The 12,407-nt window shown below is 42.0% G+C and overlaps 1 protein-coding gene and 1 long non-coding RNA gene across 4 annotated transcripts in view; both read left to right on the top strand.

Annotated features, from left to right (window-relative positions):
- Positions 1–11,476, top strand: part of LOC121279379 — a 32,484-nt gene extending 21,008 nt beyond the window's left edge. Inside the window, exon 2 of the long non-coding RNA XR_005943376.1 lies at positions 11,038–11,476. This is a non-coding gene — a long non-coding RNA (uncharacterized LOC121279379). The remainder of the gene's footprint in view (positions 1–11,037) is intronic.
- The window catches only part of LOC121279378 (oxidation resistance protein 1-like), an 86,426-nt gene that overhangs the window by 21,267 nt on the left and 52,752 nt on the right, over positions 1–12,407 (top strand). The gene's annotated exons all lie outside the window — the stretch shown is intronic.

The following is a 12,407-nucleotide window of genomic DNA, read 5'->3' as shown; positions in this document are numbered from 1 at the left end:
CCAAAATTATGTAGATAAAAGGATGTGATAACAGGAAACCTAGAAAATATCAATGGGAGTAGACGAAGTTAACATGGATTTATGATAGGGAAATCATGTTTGACAAACCTGCTGAAATTTTTTGAGAATGTAACTAGCAAAATAGATAAGGGAGAACCAGTGGATGTGGTGTATTTGGATTTTCAGAAAGCTTTTCATGAAGTCCCACATAAGTGGTTAGGGATTGGGGGTAACATATTGGCAAGGATTGAGAATGGTTAGTGGACAGGAAACAGAGTAGGAATAAATGGGTCTTTTTCGGAGTGGCAGGTGGGGACTAGTAGGGTACAGCAGGGATCAGTGCTTGGGCCCCAGCTATTCACAATCTATATCAATGGTTTGGATGAGGGAACCAAATGTAATATTTCCAAGTTTGCTGACGACATGAAACTTGGTGGGAATGTGGGCAATGAGGAGGGTGTTAAGAGGCTTCAGGGTGATTTGGGCAGATTGAGTGAGTGGGCAAATACATTGCAGATGCAGGAAAAATGGATAAGTGTGAAACTATCCACTTCAGTAGGAAAAACAGAATGGCAGAGCATTATTTCAATGGTGATATATTGGGAAATGTTGATATGCAAAGGGACCTGGGTGTCCTTGTACCCCAATCACTGAAAGCAAGCATTAAAGAAGGCAAATAGTATGTTGGCCTTAATTGTGAGAGGACTTGAATACAGGAGCAAGGATGTCTTACTGCAGCTGTACAGGGCCTTGGTGAGACCACATCTGGAGTATTGTACGCAGTTTTGGTCTCCTTACCTAAGAAAGGATATACTTGCCATAGAGGGAGTTCAGCAAAGGTTTACCAGACTGATTCCTGGGATGGCAGGATTATTGTATGAGGAGCATGTATTCACTGGATTTTAGAAGAGTGAGAGGGGATCTCATTGAAACATAAAATTCTGACAGGGATGGACTGGAGGGTCTAGAACAATGGGTCATAGTCTTAGGATATGAGGTGGATCATTTAGGACTGAGATGAGGAGAAACTTCTTCACTCAGAGGGTGGTGAACCTATGGAATTCTCTACCACAGAAGGCTATGGAGGCCTAGTCATTGAATATATTTAATAAGGAAATAGATTTCTGCTCTCTAAAGGTGTCAAAGGGTATGGCGAGAGCGCAGGAGTATGGCATTGAGGTTGAGGATCAGCCATGATATTGAATGGCAGAGTGGGCTTGAAGGGCTGAATGACCTACTCCTATTTTTTTTGTTTCCATTTATAAAGCCCTGGATCTTGTATTTGTTTTAAGCACTGTCTCAACTTAAGCTGTCACCTTCAGTAATTTGTGTACATATGTCCACAGGTCCCTCTGTCCCCGATATCTCCTTTAGAATTTTAACCTTTATTTTGCATTCTTTCAATTATTGTCTCCATATTGTTTCCATTCTTCCTTCCAAAATTAATCACTTCACACTTCGCTTTACACTTCACCACGCTACTAACCAAAGTATTCCAGTGCAGCTACAACAGTGCCATCTACCTGACAATGTTGGTAAGTGCCCAGGTATATTCTGTCCACAAAAAGAAAGAAAAATCCATTCGTTGCCCCATCAGTCTTCTCTTGATCATCAGCAGACAGAAGTCATTGATACATATTGAGTAGCACTTCAATAGCCATAACCTCACTGATGTTCAGCTTGGGAAGCCCTTAGTGCAACTTAGCTCCTAGTCTTGATCCAAGCATGGGCAAAACAACTGAACTCGAGAGGTGAAGTGAGCGTGACTGCCCTTGATATCAAGGCATGATTTGACTGAATGTGACAATAAGTGCCCTAGTAAAATTGAAGCCAGTGGGAATCTGGAGGTTGGGGGGAGACTCCTCGCTAGTTGGAGTCATGCCATGAAGGAAGATGGCTCCAGTTGTTGAAGATCAAGCATCTCGGCCCTAGGAATTCCTTGGGGAAGTTGCTTCATCAATGACTGTCACAGTGTTAGAAGTGTTGATTGCACAATATTCAGTACCATTTGTGACTTCTCAGGTACTGAAGCATTCTGTGTCCATTTTCAGCAAGGCTTGGGCTGATAAGTGCCAAGTAATATTTGCACCACACAAATGCTAGGCATTACCATCTCCAACAAGAGACAATCTAACTATCTTCCCTTGATATTCAACAACATTAAGTTCATTGCCATCAATATTCTTGGGAGTTGCTATTGACCAGAAACTTAACAGGTACAGTCATACAATGGAGGCTGGGAATTATGTGGTGAGTAACTCACCTCCTGACTCCCTAAAGCCAGTCTACCATTCCCAAGGCACGAATCAGGAATGTGGCAGAATGCTACCCACTTGCCTGGATGAGTGCAGCTCCAACAACACCCATCGAGCAGCCTGCTTCATCGGCACGCCATTCATCATCTTAAACATTTGCTCCCTCCACCACTGGTAGTGTGTACTACATAGATGATGTTCTGCTGGGCTTGCCAAGGCTCCTTTGACAGCATCCTCCAAACGTGCAAGGGCTATTACTTATAAGGACAAAGGCAGCAGGCACATGAGAACACCTATTGCAAGTTCCCCTTCAAGCCACACATCATCCTACTTCCTTCACTGTGGTTGGGACAAAAACCTGGAACTCCCTTCATAACAGCACTGTGGCGGTACCTACAGCAGGTGGACTGCAGTGGTTAAAGAAGGTAGATCACCATCAATTAAGTATGGACAACAAATGCTGGCTTTGCCACTGATGCTTTCATCACATGGAAGATTAAGAAAGAACTTACAGTTTTTATCTATTATAACGTTTGTGTAAATCTCCAAAACAGTCTTCAATGGATCAAGTCAGATTACAATATAAAATACCAGACATGGAGTAAAAGGTTTGAGGCAGCCTCAGGTGAAAAAACGCACACTTGGTTTAATGAAGATCTCTTTACCCAGCAAGCATAGCAGCAGAGAACTTCCCCTGTATCTGGGATTGAATGCTTGCATGATTCTATCACAGTAATGGCAGGGTTTCTTTGCCACTGTCCTTACTGGATAAAATGACCTCCATGATGCAAGTTGGGAATTGTCCATTGGGGAGGATGGAGTCATGAATCTGGTAGGACTGTGCTGAAATTGTGGGTGGGCGCTTTAATTGTGGAGTTGTTTAATTGGGGAAGAGACATGCTGTGGGACAGAATAGACACTGGCAGCTTGATAGGGGAGAGGTGGCGAGAATGGTTTCCTCTCTTTTTGTTTTCCTACTTATTCCTCAAAACAGCTACTGATGAAAAACCACAAACTACCAATGTCAGAAAACCCATCTCTAGGAAATCCAATAACTTTTATAGAAGCTATGTCACACAATCGCAGAATGTTATGGCATAGAAGGAGGCCATTCGGCCCATTGTGTCTGCACCAGCTCTACAAATGAGCATTATGACTTGGTGCCATTCTCCTGCCTTTTCTCCATACCCTTGCATGTTTTTCTATTCAAGTAATCACCAAATGCCCTTTTGAATGCCTCAATTGAACCTGCTTCCACCACACTTCCAAGCAGTGCATTCCAGACCTGAACCACTTGCTGTGTGAAAGTTTTTTTTCTTGCATCACATTTGCTGCTTTTGCGAATTACTTTAAACCTGTGCCCTCTCATTCTCAATTCGTTCATGAGCAGCAACTGTTTCTCCCTATCTACTCTATCCAGCCCCTTCTTGATGTTGGACACCTCTATCAAATCCCCTCTTAGCCTTCTCCTCTCAAAGGGGGACAGTCCCAACATTGCTTTCCAGTTTATCTTCATTACTGAAGTTTTCCCTGGAATCATTCTTGTAAACCTCTTCGGCACTCTCTCCAATGCATTCACATCCTTCCTATAGTGTGGTACCCAGAACTGTACGCACTACTCCAGCTGAGGTCTAATTTGTATAAGCTGAGCATAATCTCCCTGATCTTGTACACTGTCCCTGTTAATGAAGCCCAATATACTGTATGCTTTATTAACTGTTCTGCCACCTTCAATGATCTTTGCACATACACAAAGGTCCCTCTGCTCCTGCACCACCTCAAGAATTGTACCCCCTATTTTATATTGTCTGTCCATGTTCTTCCTACCAAAATGCATCACCTCACACTTCATTGCATTGAACTTCATCTGCCACCTATCTGCCCACTCCACCAACTTTTCTATGTCCTTTGGAAGTTCTATATTGTCCTCCTCACAGTTTAGTGCTTCCAAGCTTTGTATCATCCACAAACTTAAAATTGTCCCCTGCACACCAAGATCGAGATCATCACTATATATCAGGAAAAACAAGGGCCCTTGGGGAACTCCACTACAAAACTTCCTCCAGCCTGAAAAATATCCATTGACCATTGCTCCCTATTTCCTATTACTCAACCAATTTTGTATCCACATTGCTGCTGTCTCATTTATTCCATGTGACCCACCATACATAAAGGAATGCTTTCTACTCCACGCACGTTAGGTACTAACATCCCCCCAGTCCTCACCACTTCAGACATCTGCAGCACATGAAGGGAGCAGACTGTGAAAAGAAATCTGTGGAATATGAATTCCACCCCTGCTGCTGCCCAATTTGAGTGTGATCTGTCAGGTACTCTGGCCTTACAGCAGCCACCTTGCCTTGTGTAGGCTGCCAACATAGATCCAGGGATCAGGACATAGCCATCACACAGTCCTTTCTATAGTGGGAGCAATGTACTAGGAAAGCCAACAATAGAAGATGAAGTGAAATTACGTCTATCTTGCAGCGCTCCCGATGGAGGCCAGGAAAAGGCAATGAAAAGAAGGAATACTGCAGGAGATGCAACCAATCCTGAAACATCTGTCTCATCTGATGTATTCCACATACAGTGACCATTTTGAAAATAAGGACACACAATAAAAGATCAAGTCCATTGGGTGTCTCAAATTTATAAGTTTCACTGTTCTTTATGCCTCCCTTAAAGGAACACAAGATTATCACAACTCACAGGGCTTTGTTCCAAACAAATTATACCAGGCAGACATAAAATATGGGAGTGGTGGAACTGCAGGGGCAATTCTATAGCTTCAGAAACCAGGTTCTCGGTTGTGAGTGCAGCAATTTAGAACTGCAAGTTAAGTGTCTTCTGCAACTATGCTGACACAAACTTAAACAAATACTGACTTCAGTCCAAATATTCTTCACTTAGAACATAACCAGTAAGCTAAAAGAAAAAGTGACAGCATTTATTTTTATCAGTATTGACATTGCAGCCCAAAATCTGCAATCATTTTAACAGATTGCAGTGGAAAGGCTGGTCAGGCTTTAGATATGCCAGGTCATTGCCTTGCATAGGAGCTTCATCTGGCTCCTGTTGGCAAAGGTTATGCATAGAACCATAGAACACTACAGCACAGAATACAGGCTGTGTCGAAATATTATTCCGCTAGTCCCATTGACCTGCACCTAGTCCATAACCCTCCAGACCTCTCCCATCCATGTATCTATCCAATTTATAATTAAAACTTAAGAGTGAGCCCACATTTACCACGTCAGATGGTAGCTCGTTCCACCCTCTCACCACTAAAGCCATGTCCTCTCGTGTTTATCTCTCCTAATCTAAGTGGAAAGAGCCTACTCTGTCTATACCCCTCATAATTTTGTAAACTTCTATCAAATCTCTCCTCATTCTTCTACGCTGCAAGGAATAAAGTCCTAACCTGTTTAATCTTTCCCTGTAACTCAACTCCTTAAGACCCGGCAACATCCTAGTAAATCTTCTCTGCACTCTCTCAATCTTACTGATATCCTTCTTGTAGTTAGACGAACAGAGCTGCACACAATACTCCAAAGTTGGCCTCACCAACGTCTTATACAACCTCACCATAACATCCCAACTCCTATATTCAATACTTTGATTTATGAAGGCCAGTATGCCAAAAGCTTTCTTTACAACCTTGTCTACCTGTGACACCACTTTCAGGGAATTATGTATCTGAACTCCCAGATCCCTTTGTTCCTCTGCACTCCTCAGTGCCCTACCATTTACTGTGTATATCCTACCTTGGTTTGACCTTCCAAAATGTAACACCTCACGCTTTTCCGCATTAAATTCCATCTGCCGTTTTCTGGCCCATTTTTCCAGTTGGTCCAGATCTCTCTGCAAGCTTTGAAAGCCTTCCTTGCTGTCCACAATCTTAGTGTCATCTGCAAACTTGCTGATCCAATTCACCACATTATCATCCAAATCATTGATATAGACAACAAACAACAATGGTCATTGGTGTCGTAGGTAATGGAGCAGGAGTTTCAAGTGTTTCCACCTGATAGTTTTGAGGATCAGTTTTAAAGTCCAGTCCAGGAACATTGCCTCAACCTTCAAGAAGGTAATATTTGATATTTTTCTGGCCCTTTTTAAAGGAGTCAATTGTGCATTAGTAAGATACCATTGTTCAGCCTATTAACCGCCTTGATTGCTCTGGAGGCTACAGAAAATAAAAAACAATGTCCAGTCAAGCAGTGCAGGATAAAAATGTGTGAGTAAAACAATTTTTAAAAACATCGTTCAAAACTGGGAGGAGACTTCGGGATATAAACTGGAGGAAAGAACAAGCAGGTTTGGGGCTATATTAGGGATGGGCAATAAGTGCTGGCCTAGCCAGCAACGCCCACATCCTGTGAAAGAACCAAAAAAACTGGCAGGAGAGGGTGAGAGTTCAGAGGAGACTTTGGGGCTATAAACTGGCAGGAAAGAGCAAGGGAGAGCTCTGAGGGGACTTCGGGGTTAGGTATTACACAGTCTTGTGGGTCCAGAGCCCCATTCGAGGACAATAATTGAGGTGTGATATCACAGGGAAGTTGTTGAATTTAATTGGCAGGTGATTATTGCTGCTTAGGGAGTCGAAACACTTAACAGATTAAAAATAATAAAAATATTAAGTGTTAATAAGTAACAAATGCAGCTGGTGAATCTTTTTTGTTTTTAAGTAAGGTTTATTACAACTAAAGTTAAGTATCAGTAGGATTTATTGATATTAGTAAGATTTATTAATAGCAGTACTGTTTATTAGTATTGGTAAGGTTTATTAGCAGCAGCAAGATTAACTAATAAATAGGGAGATGGCAGGGCTTCTCTGACCTCTAGAGTACGCATCCTGTGCTATGTGGGAATTCCTGTGCCCTGGGTATCAGTTGCAGCAGCTTGAGCTCTGGGTTTCAGAACCTGGGTCGCAGCTGGTATCACAGCAGTGCATCCTTGAGGTTGAGGGCTTCGTGGATAACATGTTTATAGATGTGGTCACCTCGTAGCTTGAGTATACAGAGAACAATGAAATGGGTGACCACCAGGTGCTAAAGTAGCGACAGGTAGGTGGTGCAGGAGTCCCCTGACTGCATCCCACTCTCCAATCAGTTCTGAATACTGATGAGAGTGATGGCTCATCTGGAGAGTGGAACCAGAGCCAACTGTGGCTTGGTTATATGGGAAAGATACAAGAATGACTGGAATAGCAATAGTGATAGGTGATTCAATAGTTAGGGGAATAGACATATTTCTGCAACCACAGCTGTGAACCCAGATTGATGTGTTGCCTCCCTGGTGCTAGGGTCAAGGATGTTGTCAAGTGGCTACAGAGCATTCTGAGGGGGAAGCAAAAACAACCATCATGGTCCATATTAGTACAAATGACATAGGCAGAAAGAGTGATGAAGACCTGCAGCCAGAATTTAGGGTGCTAGGTAGGAAATTAGTAAAAAGGACCTCAAGAAGTCATAATCTCCAGATTACTCCCAGTACTGCGCACGTGTGAATATAAAAGTAGGATAAAGCCAATGAGTGCATGGCTGGAAAGCTGGTGCTGAAGGAGGGAGGACTTTAGATTCCTGGGATATTGGGACCAGCTCTCGGGGAGACAGGACCTGTACAGGCCAGGCGGTTTGCTCCTAAATAGAGCCGGGACTGAGTTGATTAGCTGGTGCTACTGGGAATGGTTTAAATTAAATTGGCAGGGGTGTGGGAACCAGGAGATAATAACGAAGAGGAATACCAAGGTGCACATAATACTGAGTGAGAGAGATAGCATAAGAATAAAGAATAGTAAGTTATTAGGTTGGGCCAGAGTAAGGGAGAAAGTAATAAAGTCTAAATCAGGGTTACTGTGCAAGTGTGTGAATGCACGGAGTTGGTAAATAAGATCGGTGAGTTACAGGCACAGATTGCCATGTGATTTTGTGGCTATGGTAGAGACCTGGATCAAGGCAAGGTAGAACTCTGTGTCAAATATCCCTGGGTACAATATGTTCAGGAAAGGAAGAAAAGGCTAAGAGCTCTAGTGATAATTAAGGAGAGCATTGCAGTGCTTGAGAAATAGAATGCCCCAAAGAGGTCAAAGATGGAATCTTATTTGGCTAGAGCTAAGGAACATCAAAGGTTGCATTGCTCAGTGTTGTCTATAAGGCCAACTAGTGAGAAGGATGTAGAGAAACAAATTTGCAAGGAAATTTCAGAGAATTGTAAAAATTATAGTATGGTTATAAACGGGGCACTTCAATTATCTGAATATAGACTGGGATTAGTCGTAGTTGGGGTTGCCAACCCTCCAGGATTGGCCTGAATCTCCAGGAATTGAAGATGATTTGGACACTGCCGCTTGCAATCCTGGAGGGGTTTTTAAAAATATTTTCTTGGAACATTTCTCTTTACCAGATACAAAAATATTGAAAATAGGAGAAAAAAGGCTGTTTGGTTGACAGTCAATCATCATCCAATTTGGTTATGAGTGTATTTACTTTCCAATTGGTGCAAGAGGGCAGTGTGTCACAAGGATGCATGTGTTGGCTGAAACATGGGGGTAATGAAACCTTCAGAAATACATTTAATCACAGTTGATAACCCTGTAAAGCACAGAGAGGAGCAAGAGTTCCTAGAGTGCAATAAAAACAAAAAATGCTGGAAAAACTCAGCAGGTCTGGCAGCATCTGTGGAGAGAGGAACAGAGTTAACGTTTCAAGTCCGTATGACTCTGAAGAGTTTCTCTCTGAACTGTTTCTGTCTCCACAGATGCTGCCAGACCTGCTGAGTTTTTCCAGCATTTTCTGTTATTGTTTCAGATTTCCAGCATCCACAGTATTTTGCTTTTATTTTAGTTCCAAGGGTGTTCAGGAAAATTTTCTACAACAGTATTTTTCTAGTCCAATGAGAAAGGAGGCATTGCTAGACCTGGTTCTTGAGAATGAGGTGGGTCAAGTGGATCAAGTACCAGTAGAGGAGTATTTAGGGGACAGTGATCGTTGTATCATAAGGCTTATGTTGGTTATGGAAAAAGGACAAAGAACAATCCAGAGTAAGAATAATTAACTGGGGGAAAGCCAGTTCAAAGGTGTAAGAATGGGCCTGAGCCAAACAAATTGGAGTCAAAGGTTGGCAGGGCAAATGGTAGCTGAACAATTGGCTACTTTCAGACAAGAGATAGTTTGGGCACAGTCAAAGTGTGAAAGATAGGGCAAACAAATTCAGAGCTCTCTGGATGACAAAAGAAATAGAAATTAAGATAAAGAAGAAACAGTGTGCTTGTGAGAGATGTCAGGTATAAAATACAATTGAGAACCAGGCTAAATATATAAGGTTCAGAGGGGAGGTGAAAAAACAAATAAAAGAAGCAAGGCAGGAGTAGACAAAGAGCCTGGGCACCCAACATGAAAGGGAATCCCAAAGCCTTCTATAGGCATATAAATAGTAAAAGGCTGGTAAAAGGAATAGTAGGGCCAATTAGGGACCAAAAATGAGATTTGGCTTAGAGGCAGAGGGCATGACGAATACTTTGCATCTGTCTTTACTGAGGAAGATGATGCTACCCAGGTTATGGTGTAAGAGGAGGTAATTCAGATGTTTGAAGGGTTTAAAATTGTTAAGGAGGTGGTATCGGACAGGCTGTGTGTATTTGATAAGTTTATAAGACACAAGGACTGGGTCAGGTGCATCCGTGGATATTCAGGGAAGTGAGTTTGGAAATTGCTGTCGTTGGCAATAACTTTTCAGACTTCCTTAGATTTGGGTGATGGCAGAGGACACTACAGATGTTACACCCTAGTTCAAAAAAGGGTGTAAAGATAAGCACAGCAACTACAGGCTAGTCAGTGGTAGGGAAACTTCTAGAAACAATAACTCAAGACAAAATAAATAGCTGTAGGGACAAATATGGGATAATTAAAGAAAGGCAGCATTGATTTAGTAAGGGAAAATCATGTTTAATTAACTTGGAGTTTTTTGAAGAGGTAACAGAAAGGGCTGATGAGAGTAATGCTGTTGATGGACTTCCAAACCGCACCTGACACCACAGACTTGTGAGCAAAGTTTTAGCTCATGGAATAAAAGGGATAGTAGTGACATAGATAAAAATTGGCTCAGTGAATTTTGGCATTATGATCATCATAATTGCATGCAAACTCTGGCTGGCCCTGTAAATTTAATTTTACAAATGATCTGATTTTTCAAAATGTAATTAATGTTGGGAGAGTTTATTGTTGGGTTCCTACGATACGAGAAGAAATCCAACATCGTATGTTCAAAACTTTATCCTTATTGCTATTTTTAAAAATGGACTTAATGCTGAACCAAAAAAGGCTGGTACAAGTCACATGACCCAAATGGGAGCTAACCCCAGGAGTCACAAGAACAAAAGAAATCTTTTCTCAGCCGGGGGTATGTTGCACTTCATTGAACAGACTCCTTGTAGTCACAAAAACCAGGACCCTTGCACATCGAAGCTCATTATGCTTGCAGAGCTGCTCACGGACTTGCATCACACCTGGGATTGTCCAGGCCTATTTCAAAAGTGAACCAAAAGGATGTCATTATCTGATTAGCTCACCTTGCTATCGGAGTCAGTGGTTCTGCCTAGACAATGGCTTCCTGACACTAGACCCTCAATATGGATGGTGACTCAACAACTAATGACTGGGACATAATCAGTGTTGGACTCAAAGCCAGTTCCAGACACTGGATAAACATATTTTAAAGCTATTGTGGAGAAAGAAAATCACATGACTCAATGACCACTTTGAAATCTCTATATACCTTTCAGAACTGAAATCCTCAAGACGGCTGTTTTAACATCAACTGGACACAACTCCAGCAGCCTGACTGATGAAGCAGTCAGTTACCACCTCTCAACTCCACAAAGCCTCCTTGATTTTAAAAGTCTCTGATCAATGGCTACCAAGTGGCCTAAGCACAGAAAGCCGTGTTGCAGCTTCGTTCATTTCAAGGATTTTCATATTGTTTTCTCTAATCAGAAACTTATTGGAACTGAACCCCATAAAAGAAACACTCTCTGGATTTTGACTTATCGGACTCAGACAATCACATGAACCAATATTACTTTTTAGGTTCTTGTACTGTAAAAACTCCTTTTTTCTATCTCGCCTGTAACTGTTTATGTGCATGTGTATCTGAGTGGGAAATTGCAGACAATCCTCCCCTGAGTTTTTTTGCATGTGAAATAAACTAACTTTCTGAGTTAATCATAATGTTGTTTGTTGCCGATTTTTAGTAAATTGGACCACACTTAAACCTAGAGATTGGAAACCACGCCATTGCGTGGTTTAAATATAACTACTTTAAATATAATTCAGAACACTACGGACAGGTGCTAAGAGGAAACAAGTACAGTTTGCCTGTCTCTCGCCTCTGTCTCTCTTGTATCTTTCTCGATCCTACACACTTGCTGTCACTGTGCACCAGTGACTGTTGAAGGTGGTGAGCGGGCTGCCTATCATGAGCAGTTTTGCCCTACATGGTGTTCAGCTTTTTGATTGGTATTGAAGCTGTACACATCTAGGAAAGTAGGAAGTACTTAATTATATTTCTGACTTGTGCCTTGTAGATGGTGTACAGGCTTTGGGGAGCAAAGAGATGAACTAGTCACTTCAGAAGCATCAGCCTCCTTTTATATGACTCATACAGTTAAATTCCTGGTCAATAGTGACTTCCAGGATGTTGATGATGGGGTCTTCAGTGATGATAATGGCATTCCAGAAGAGATGGTTAGATTCTGTCTTATTGAAGACAGTAATTGCCTGGGCCTCCTTTGTATCTGAGGAGTTGGGAATGATACTAAACACTACAATCAACAGCAAACATCCCCTCTTCTAAACTTATGACAGAATATCGTTGAAACAGCTGAAGATGATTAGGGTCTAAGGCACAACTCTGAGGGGCTCCTGCAGCCATGTCTAAGGATGAGACGACTTACTGCCATTAACCACAACAGTCTTTCTTTGTATTAGGCATGAGTGCAACCAGTGGAGAGTTTTCCTCTGATTCCCACTGACTTCAGTTGTGCTAAGGCTCCTTGATGCCATACTCAGTCAAATGCAGCCTTGATGTTCAAGGTCAGTCACTCTTCCTCACAGTTGAATTCTTTTGTCCATGTTTGCACCAAGGCTGTGATGA

The sequence above is a fragment of the Carcharodon carcharias genome, chromosome 6 (assembly GCF_017639515.1).
Source record: "Carcharodon carcharias isolate sCarCar2 chromosome 6, sCarCar2.pri, whole genome shotgun sequence".
Lineage (NCBI taxonomy): Eukaryota > Metazoa > Chordata > Chondrichthyes > Lamniformes > Lamnidae > Carcharodon > Carcharodon carcharias.
This window is presented reverse-complemented; position numbering and strand designations above follow the sequence as displayed.